At 49.5% G+C, this 9,131-nt stretch overlaps 1 long non-coding RNA gene across 2 annotated transcripts; it reads left to right on the forward strand.

Annotated features, from left to right (window-relative positions):
- The first annotated feature begins 1,535 nt into the window (after positions 1-1,535).
- Positions 1,536-8,768, forward strand: LOC306815806. 2 transcript variants are annotated; one of them, XR_013777473.1, is made up of 4 exons: positions 1,536-1,779; positions 2,315-2,392; positions 3,721-3,866; positions 7,411-8,768. It is a non-coding gene; the product is annotated as an uncharacterized lncRNA (long non-coding RNA). The 2 variants fall into 2 exon arrangements; XR_013777472.1 differs by having other exon boundaries at positions 1,536-2,392.
- Positions 8,769-9,131: the final 363 nt, after the last annotated feature.

Here is a 9,131-nt window from a genome sequence, read left to right on the forward strand (position 1 = left end):
AGCCGGCGGTGAGGCCTGGCCGGGCTGGGGCGGCCCGCAGGCCCGGTTCCCCTCAGAGCGGCCGGGCCGTTAGGACAGGGCTGGCAGGACCGGTCCCTGCCGGAGTGTTGGTGCAGGGACCGCAAACGCGGGCCTGTGACGGGTGCTTCGCATAGGACAGGGATCCCTTACACCGACGCGTTTTAAACATAAATATTTACATGTAAGTTTCCTCCAAAGGGCGCAGTTTGGTCCTGCCTGCAGCACGAGGCTGGGCGACCTCTGGGCTGATGTGTGCCCAGGCTGCTGTGGAATAAAAACATGCTGGAGTAACTCTGGGATATTAAAATGAGTGTGCTCTGTAACACGAGGTCTGAATTTTAAAGCTGGTTTAATTGTTTCGGTACAAGGCTGCATATGGTGCTCTGACTGGAGAACTGGTAAAACGATGCGTTGCACAAGGCTAGGAAGGGAACGCTGAGCAAAGGGGCTTTTGTATATAAACACTTTGGAATGTTGCCTTAAAATGCTTAAGCGCAGTGGTTGGCTAACACTCGCATTAGGAGAGATCTTTGGCAGAGCTCTGATGCCGCCCACCTTCAGCAGGGTCAGAGTCGACACCAAGTTGTGCAGACACAATTTCTTAGGGCCAAGTTACTTATTCTGCAGTGTTTTTCTGCTGGAACTAACCCAGTCCTAGTGCGGTGCAGAGGCAGAGCTGCCTGCACCGGTGCTGCTCAGTTTGCCTGCCAAAGGAGGATAATCTGCAGGGGCATTTCTGTGGTGGAGCTGTCTGTGCAAGAGGCTGCTCCGTGCACAGCCCAGCAGGAACCTTTTAAGTGCAGATAAGTCTCCAGAGGATGTTCCAAGACGATGACACACCCTGTCATTTACCGAGCGTGCTGCCGCAGTGTTCTGTGATTGTTCGAATTCATTTGTTCTCTGGGAGTAGCATTGTTAAGGGATGGACGTCTCTTTTTCTCTCTTTTCTGCCTTAAAATGATCCAGTCTGGTCCACTTTGTTTTCCAGCAGCCTCTAGGGCATTTCTATGGTGGAAGTATCCAAAATATTGTCCCAGAAACTACAGTGTAGGAGTCCAGCTACCAGAGGTGAGAGAGCAGTGTTGTGAGTTCCTGGAGGCTGCTGTCTGTGTGACCGTGTACTTAGTATATTGAAGGGATACAAATACAATTCTTTGGAAGAAATCAGCTGGAAACAATTCCTGGTGAACTGTCAGAACAGCCTTTGAAACCAGTCTTGTCCTTTCAGTGTCCTGAAGCAGCACAAGAGCAGGACTGGTGCTACTGTCACCACCTCCTTCATTTTTACATCAGAATTCCTTTAGCCTGAGCAATAAAACACATGGTAAACTCCAGCATCCCCAAACCTGTCTGCTTCTGCTTGACAGGTGGGGTTGAAAGCAGCATCCATACCTTGAGAATTTGTGAGGTGTTGGATTATTGGGATAAATTTAGGGATAATAGTCATCCTCTCTGTGTGCTAATCCTCTGTGCTACTGACTCCCTCCATGGCTTTTCTAACCCACCTCAGCTCTTCCAGTCAGCGTTCTGAGAAAACACGCTCTGCTCGTGAGGGAGGTGAATCAGCTTTAATTAAGATTTGTTGAGAGCTTTGTTGATACGTTCTCAATAGCTGGTTGCTACTTTTTTTATGAACAGGCAGATATTCTTAGCACCTGCAGTGGGAAGTGACACAAGGCTGGGGATCTCTGGGAAGCAGCCCTGCCAAGGGAAAAGGCTCCTGCTCACCGAGGCTTTGTCAAATCCATTCTGGCTGCGGTTCATGAGGCAGCTCAGCAAAACCCCAAATCCCTCCTAGTCTGTGGGAAATCTCAAATGCTCCTGAGAGCTAGGCCCTGCTTTTGCATGAGATTTGTAGCTTTGGCCCCCTTGCTGGATTTCTGCCAAGCTGCTGGTTGGGCTTGGTGCAGCTGTGCTCTGGTGTCACCTGCTTTGTAACACCTTGTGGCAATGGCTTCAGTGGCTTTCAACAACTCAAATTGAGGTGTCTGGGGTAGGCAGGGCTGGGTGATGGCCCTTGTGGGCTTCAGAGAGTTGCAGAGGTCGGTGGAACCCTGTGGGATAGGTGGAGAGGAGGAAAACTGGGCAGCCATGGCTTTCCACAGGGCAGCATCCTATTCCCTGCTGGCTTCTGAGCTGCAAATGGAGCCTGATGACTTCCTTAGTGAGGGATAATGGAAATGGTCACAGTGGTGCTGGGTCTGTGGTTGTGTGGGTGCCCCTCAGCAGGATGAGAAGCTCTCTTGTATTTTGGGGAGGGGAATTAGTTCATTTGCCTTTGTCACTGCTGTAGGAATAGCCAGATGGAGGATGCCAAAATGAAATTCAGGGCTGGAACAGCCTCCTTGTCTATAGCCCTGTTCTGAGCCAGGTGAGAGATCCTCAGCTCCAGGCTGGGCAGTGGTGGATGGTGGTGCACATCTGGACAGGACCCAGCTCCCTCTGGGCCTTGATGGAATCCCAAGATGATGAAATGTCCTCAGAGAGCCTGAGCTCATCTAACTTGCCCGTGCAGCAAACTGAGCAGCCAGTTTGTCTCTTGCCTTCATAGAACAGGGAGCCCCATGGCAGGTTGTTAAAACCTGGGAGCTGGTTCCAGCCCTGGAGGCAGCAGGGATGGAGAAACCCCTCCCCAGCTGCTGTGGGGCAGCATGTTCTGTACTGCTGACTGCTCTGCTGGCTGCCCAAACCCTCTGGTTAGTCTGGGACTCAGAGGTGACACCCAGCACAGAGCCCAGAACTGGGTATTTTATGTTCTGGATCTTACACAGTGCTGGCACATTTAGTTTGGTCCCCAGTTTTCCCCAGGTTCCCTCTGTCTGGAGAGTTTTCCCCTGGACTGTTTGTGTGCTTGATCTCTGTTTGTGCTGTTTCCAAGTGCATTTCTTTGCATTGTTTTCCTTGATTTTCTTTCTATTGATTTGTGGGTGTTTTGGGAACTTTTCTTCTGTTTATCAATTCTGATCATGACCTCCAGAGTGCTTCCAGCTCTTAACTCCTGGACATCCTTTCAGGTTTTATAAAAGTGCCTTCTCTTTGGTTGTTCAAACCATTAATGGAAAGGATGAACAGAAGCAGACTTGGGCTGAGCTCCCAGGGCCCATACACAGGGATTGCTCCTGTGGTGACAGGGAATTGCTGATGCCACCCCTCAGGTGCTTGGGGTGGAGTTGCTTTGGTTGGTCTTTTTTTTCTTAGTTAATAATGAGCACTGGGCCTCATTAAGGTGAGCTTACCCAGCCCCAGCTCCTCTGGCTTTTGAAAGCATCAGATGGATAGAGAGAAAAGCTGCTCTGTGCTGGTCAGAGGTGTGATGGGCAGGTCTCTGTAGTGGGGGATTGTGCTCTCCTTCTGAAGACTTAGGTCATTTAAGAGCTTTCATGAACTTCATTTACCTGAGGCTTCTTGCTGGGGCTGGCACTGAAACAGCTCTGGCAATCCTCAGCCTGCTTCCCACTCAGAGCTGCCACAGCAGTGGGCTGTGCATGGGGGAAGTTGTGTCCTGCACCTCCTGCTCCCCTTTGTTTCTCCATAAGTCTCTCCTCAGTGAGAGCTGAGCATGTCTGCATGTGACAAAGGTAGCAAAAACACATTTTTCTCCTCAAGCAATTCCAAGTTCCTTGTGTGGTTGCTCCTCTGGACAAGATAAAACTACTTGCTCTGGAGAAATTAATGACACTCATTTTTATTCCTAACTAGTGTGTGTCACAGTGGGAGTGGTTGCAGGATGCCTCACTGCACCAGGGCTCTGCTGTCACCTCAGTGATGCTTCAGGAAGAGGAATTATTTGAGCTGAAACAGATTTCACTGCCCAAGCAGGACCAGCTCTGCCTTCCCTGAGTTCTGTGAGTACTGAGCTGCTGGGCTCAGCTGCCTGAAGTTTAAGAATGGAAGTCCTCCACCTGCTTTCCATTTGTGTTTGCACATGGGTGTAACTGTGGGGTGAAATTTGAGCCCAACCAAATTTAAGGGCAACACAGGATTCCCCTGTGGTGTTCATGTCTTGCTCTTCCCCAGGCTGGTAACTTGTGGTACCCAGCTGTTCACTCCAGCTGTGCTTCAGGGGCACCATCAACAGCATGGAGACTCTGGGCCCTCCTTGTTCTCCTGTACTGGTCCATGGCTGATGGTAGAGTCACAGAATCATGGAATATTCCGAGTTGGAAGGAACCCACAAGCATCACTGAGTCCAACTCTGCAGGTGCCCTGACCTAATTTCAGTTCCAGGGGAAAAACTCAGTCTCCCTAAAACATTCCTATGGCTTCTGTTGGATTCTTCCTTGCTGCTGTCCAGGGCCCTGTGTGCTGTAGTTAAATATGGATGGAAAGGTTGTGTTCCACTCTGGATTACAGCTGAATCTCACTGGTGGATAAATTGCATCCCAAGTCTAGTTTGCAAAGCCCTTTGGGCTTCATGGGCTGCAGGAAGCTGTATTTTATTCTAGATGTGTGTTTGCTGATAATTCTATAGGATTTGCAGACAGCAGGTTGTAAGAGCCCTGATTATACTGGTTCCCTGTGCAGTCAGACTCTGCCCAAATAATTCAAGTGCCTGCTGCAGAGAGAGGGAAAGGAAGATGGAAGGATGATTTAGAAATCTCTGGAGCAGATGGGAAGAAGATGTATATGTTCATCTGAAGGAGATACCAAGCTACATATATGCCTTTAGAGATCTAAATAAAGTCAGGATCTTGTAATGGTTGCCTACTTTAAGCCTAAATAATTCCTTGAATGAGAGGTTTTAAAGGTTTAACTTAATTTTGGAATTTTTATTTTGAGCGTACTTCCATAAAATTAACTTTTTGAATGCAGAATGCTTTAATGTCTTCCCTGTTGCTGCTCATTTGCAAGAAATCTCTGCACAGTTATTTCTTATGTACCAGTTAAATCTATCAGCCAACAGATGTCAAGTGTAGCAAAAATGCTATAATAATATAATGGTCTAATAATAGTTATAATGATTCTAATTACCTGGTGCAGCTTTAGAGAGAGGCAGATTCAGGAATGAGTGCAAGTGTTTAACCTTGAACTGCAGAAGCAGGGCACTTCCAGGGGTGCCTGTGCTGCTCCCCCTCCTCCCTTTGGGACATCCCAGTCCCTTTATTTGCTCCAGCAATCGAGGAGTAGCACTCTGGTGTGTTTGAAATGCTCAGAGCTCATCCTGGCTGTGTTCTCAGGAGTGCTGGAGAGCTGGGGATGAGCACCTTTCCTGCAATGCCTGGGAGTGTGAAGCCTGCTCGTTTTTAACCTCTGCCTGCCCTGCTCTTGGCATGCTCCCACTGCCTGGAGCTTGTGGCACAGATTGCTCCCCCCTCTCAGCAATCTCTGTGCAAGATGCTTGTGCTGCTCTTAAGTGTCAGGGGAGGCTTTGCCCCAGCCTGAGAAGCACAGAGCCAGAATCTCCTGATGGGAGAGATTTGGGGGTGTGCAGATGAGGGGCTAGGTGTTGTGGATCCCTACAGAGGCTTTGGTGTGGGGGTAGGAGAGCAATGGGCTGGTGCCTGAGTGCTGTGCTTGTTTTGCCTTCGATAGTCTGGCCCCACAGAGCCTTGTCAGAGTCTCCTTCCCCAACTGCTCCACGTGCCAGCTCTGTTACATCACTCCCAGTGCTCTTTCACATGACTCCCAGTGCCCTTTTACCACCAGATTTTTCCTTTAGGAAGCATCCTGGGCTGCATTGCCTGGATCCCTGTGGTTGTTGCTGTGTGCTGTTAGTGCCTTGGGGTCCCAGTGCTCGTGTTGCTGTGGTGTGATGGATCCCCTCGTGCCACAGCTGCTGATTTTAGTCCTGTGCCATGCAGGGGTGAGGAGTCCCTGGTTCACAGAGCAGCAAGCTCTGCGTGGGCTGCAAGTTGACAGCTTTCCATGATTCTATGCTGAACCTTCTTCCTATAAATAATTGATTCACAAGCTGATGAGAACTACAGGAACTTGTCTCTCAGTCGCTGCTTCCTGGCATGGGAAGCAGCTGGAAATCTGCTGTTTTCCTATAAAATGGATCCAGAGGTGCCCTTGCAAGGTTTTCTTTGTTTCCAGCTGCTCCTAGGCTGATGTGCTCTGCTGCTCAGGAAAGCCCTGCCTGCCAACACCTGCAGCAGACTTTGTGCCAGGGCTGTCAGGAGACAGCTCTGCCTCTCCCTTGGGGATGTTCAGCCTCTGCTTTGGGGAGGTTCTGCCTTTCCCTTGGGGATGTTCAGCCTCTCCTTTGGGGAAGTTTGCCTTCTTGCAGGAGTAGTGTGTGTGTGTGTTGGTGCATCACCATGGAGATGAGGCCCCAGGAGCTGCAGGTTCAGCCTTCTCCAGGCTCACGTGAAGGAGGATGCACTAACGGGCTCCTCCTATTTAGGGAAAATGATTTCTTGGAGTAAATAAATCGTCAAAGAGCACTTGGCATCAGCCCAGGTGCTATTAAGGAGAAGATCTCTTGGAGCCAGAGCTGTGAGGCTCATGCAATATTCACTTACTTTGCTGTGCTCCACATCAGGCATTGCTGTTGTGCCCAACTCTGACTCACTGACCCACTTGTGCTTTTACTTACCCCGAGATAACAAAGCTCCTGTTGCTTTTCTCCTTTTTCCTGTTTCTCATCCTGTCATAACAGCACCTTCCTGCATCCCTTTCCTTGGCCACTGGGTGTCCAGGCTTTCAGTGCTTCCAGTGGTTACGAGGCTTCACTTCCATGGCTGCTGCTGCTTTGGCCAGGTTTGCAAAGGACATGCAAAGGCTGCAGTGAGCTCTCCCCCATGCACAAACACCTGTCTCTAGGTTGTGCCAGCACACCCCAAAACTCTGGTCATGCTGGCATTCTTGGGACATTGGGGACACTGCCCTTTCCATGTGCCTGGCCATGGCACACTCTTTCCTTGTCTAATTTCTACACAGAACCCTCCCAACCAGGTCTGGAGGAGCCCTGTGGCACCTCTCTGCCTCATTGCCTCCATGTCTCATTTCAGACTTCATCTGTAAACATCTCTTTGCCCTTGCTAAAAACGCTGTCTCTTAATTTCCCTCTGCAGGAGTATTATTTAATTTGTAACAGTTTTAGGCCATTATTTGAAAAATCCAATATGAAGCTGTATTTCATTTACTGTAATGATCCACTAATGCAGGCATATTTCAAAGGCAGGCTATGCAGTACTGTGGGGTTTAATTAAATTTTGTTTTTCAAGTAAGCATCAATAGACAGACAATAACAAATGGTGGACAATATGCATACAGAACAAAGTCTCTTCATTTTCCTTTTCAAGACTGTGGAAGAGAAAATGTATAGCCCTTAAAATGGACTTGGCCTGCTCACAACTCTGCTTTAGTGTAGTTAACTCACTTCAGGAGGAGTATTTGCTTCTGACTTTGCCTTAATTAATTTTCTTGCTCTCTTCCTGCCCACAGAATAAACTGTTACACTGTGGAAAACTTCCAGCAGGAGCCGTGGGTGATCCAAGTGCTTCAGCAAGTTCTGGACATAGTTTTGAATGCTGTGTTGGTACCCAGTGTGTGATGGCTCCTCCACATGGGCCCTCCTCAGGGTGGCAGAACAGAAGGGCTGGGTGTGAGGTGTCTGTCTCTGGCAACTGGACATGGCACATGTCAGCCTTGGAAAGGGAGGGGAAAATGGTGTTTCTGCCATGCTTGTACTCCAATCAGGAATTAGCAAGTGGCTCTGCAGTGCATTTTGTTCCTTTTCTCCCAGCAAGCGTGGGGTAATCAAGTACAGAGTGTGTGGGGAAGTGTTCCATGTCAATAGGAGGCTTCTGGGAACCATCCTCTTACTCACAGCATGGCACTTGGACACCTGTTCCTGGGTAAAGAAATTTGTCAGTGCTGCTGTGAATGGGCTCCTTTGTTCAGATTTGAGGAGCAGGCTGAGATGGGGTGGCTGAGGCAGGTTTGGTTTCCTGCAGGTGTCTGGAGAATTGACCACTGTTCAGGAACAGAACCAGAGTTTGCTGAGGAACCTGATGTGAGTGTGACTCCCACTGCACTTTGATTCTCTCAAAGGCAGAGAGCTGAAAAAAAGCATTAATTTTTCAGAGGAAGAGTCTCCATTCAGAGATGTGAGTTCAAGCCATGTCCTGGGTTGATACCTAAAGCCTTCTCTGCTTAACCTGCCTTCAAAGGCTGAGGGCAAGGGCTGTGCCTGGAGCTGGCTCTGCTTGCCACCACTGAGCTGGGCTGGATCACAGTGCAGAGAGTGCTGGCTGGAAACTGGAGCATGCAAAGGCTGGATTCTGTGGGAGCCTGGCTGCTGATGTCTGTGCAGCTGTAAGTGCCTGGAAAGCATCTCTGTACATGACAGACTGGAGTCTGTACCCTCCTCCTCCTTGCCAGGATCTCTGTGTAACACTGCCCGTGTTCCAGGCACAGCCTGGGTTTGCTCCTTGCTGGAGCAGTGCTAGGAGTCCTTCACAGCTCTCCTGGTGCCTGGGCTGGCTGAGTCTTGTGTTCTGAGCTGGGTGAGAGGCTCCTGGAACAATGGATGGTCCAGGAGCCAGTCCCTGTGGCTGGAGAGGAGTCCTGGTACAGATAAAAGGGGTCTAAATATAGCTTGTCATCAGGCACCAGATGAGTGGTGCCTGACTCTTTAAATGAACTGGAAAAGCCCCACACAGCTGATGTTTGTACTGGCCCTGCTAATGCCAGGGGAATGCCCTGTGCCTGATTGCTTGTTTTTCCCTTGTTCCCTGGTTTAGGCTGCCACATTTCCCATTTGTTCACTTCTTTTTGTTGATAGGCAGTGATGAGGTTCTGTTGCTTTCTGGTAACTTGAAGCAACACCTCCAACTTCTCCTGTGCTTCCTTTGCACCTTCTGCCTTTCTCTTTGCCATGAACTAATCTCTGTCCAGCCAGGAACTCTTGCAGACTCACTTTTATGGGGCCATTATTCTTCATCTGTAGAAGGAGTGGCTTTCCTGGCTATGGCAGGGCTCAGGTGGAGATGGAGCCCACATCTGGAACATCTGGAGCAGCAGCTGGGCCCTGGGCTGAGGGATGTGCCCTCTGTGCAGACCAGGGAGTGCTTGAGCCTGGTCTTTGCAGGAGCAGGTGAGCAATTTGGGATCCTCACAGTACTGCTGGCATGATATACAGCCCACAGCAGTTTTAGGGGTTT

The sequence above is a fragment of the Erithacus rubecula genome (genome assembly GCF_903797595.1).
Source record: "Erithacus rubecula genome assembly, contig: scaffold_237_arrow_ctg1, whole genome shotgun sequence".
Lineage (NCBI taxonomy): Eukaryota > Metazoa > Chordata > Aves > Passeriformes > Muscicapidae > Erithacus > Erithacus rubecula.